Below are 1,209 nucleotides of genomic sequence, written 5' to 3' on the forward strand. Positions count from 1 at the left end.
TGAATTAAGCGAAGTTGAGTCTCAAGTTCGCCTGATATGGGCGAACTTGTTAGATAAGCGAAGTTAGTGACAACTTCGCCTGAACATGCCAGGCGAAGTTGTCGTGTTTATATAATCTGTTAGGTTACGGCAGAAAGAATATGGGAGTTGATCGAGTTGTAACGAGTTGTCCAGTGTAATCGGTGATTGATATCACGTGTTTCCAGTTGCAATACAACGTGTCTTTGTTTATTGTAACATGTGTTTAATCGTGTTAGCTCGTATCGTCTTCTACGCTCGTAACGTCTTACGTAGGGATTCCGCACCTACGTAGAACGAGATATTCCGTGTAGATCCGGCTGGGAACCTACAATCACATATATATATATATATATATATATATATATATATATAAATACATATGGATATATATACAGTTTATCATAAGTTCGGAAAAAGTATCAGTTAACGTGTCGGTTTTATAAAAATAATGATTAATTATGATTTTATAACATTAATAACATTACTAGTGATTTAATAGAATTCTCTCTAATAAATAACAAAATTGCTATAAAAAGAAAAAAATAATTCCCTTCCAATAAATGAGAAGAAGAGTTCCCCTCTAAAGAGTGACAAAGTTGCTATAAAAAGAAAAAAAAAGTCTCATGAGTTAACACTTCACATTCCAAAAATTTTCCATGGAGAAGTATCTTTCATATCCCTATTATCTTTTATAAGAAGGGAATGAGCCCCTACCAGTAGCCCCTTCCATCATCTTCATGTGTAAGATATCTAATATGTATTAAAACTAATTATGCTTTTTATATTTATGATTAACATATATAATTGGTCCACCATACTTATAATTCTCCCAGATGGGATAAAGCCCTCTAAAAGAGGCACCATACTTATAATTCTCCCAGATGGGATAAAGCCCTCTAAAAGAGGCACCATACTTATAATTCCCCCAGATGGGATAAAGCCCTCCAAAAGAGGCACCATACTTACAATTCCCCCAGATGGGATAAAGCCCTCTAAAAGAGGCATCATACTTATAATTACCCCAGGTGGGATAAAGCCCTCTAAAACATGCATCATACTAATAATTATCCTAGGTGGGATAAAGTCCTCTAAAAGAGGCATCATACTTATAATTACCCTAGGTGGGATAAAACTCTCTAAAAGAGGCATCATACTAATAATTACCCCAGGTGGGATAAAGCCCTCTAA

This window comes from Bidens hawaiensis, unplaced genomic scaffold (genome assembly GCF_021521415.1).
Source record: "Bidens hawaiensis isolate Kalapana, Puna unplaced genomic scaffold, B.hawaiensis_p1.1 tig00021356_1, whole genome shotgun sequence".
Classification (NCBI taxonomy): Eukaryota; Viridiplantae; Streptophyta; class Magnoliopsida; order Asterales; family Asteraceae; genus Bidens; species Bidens hawaiensis.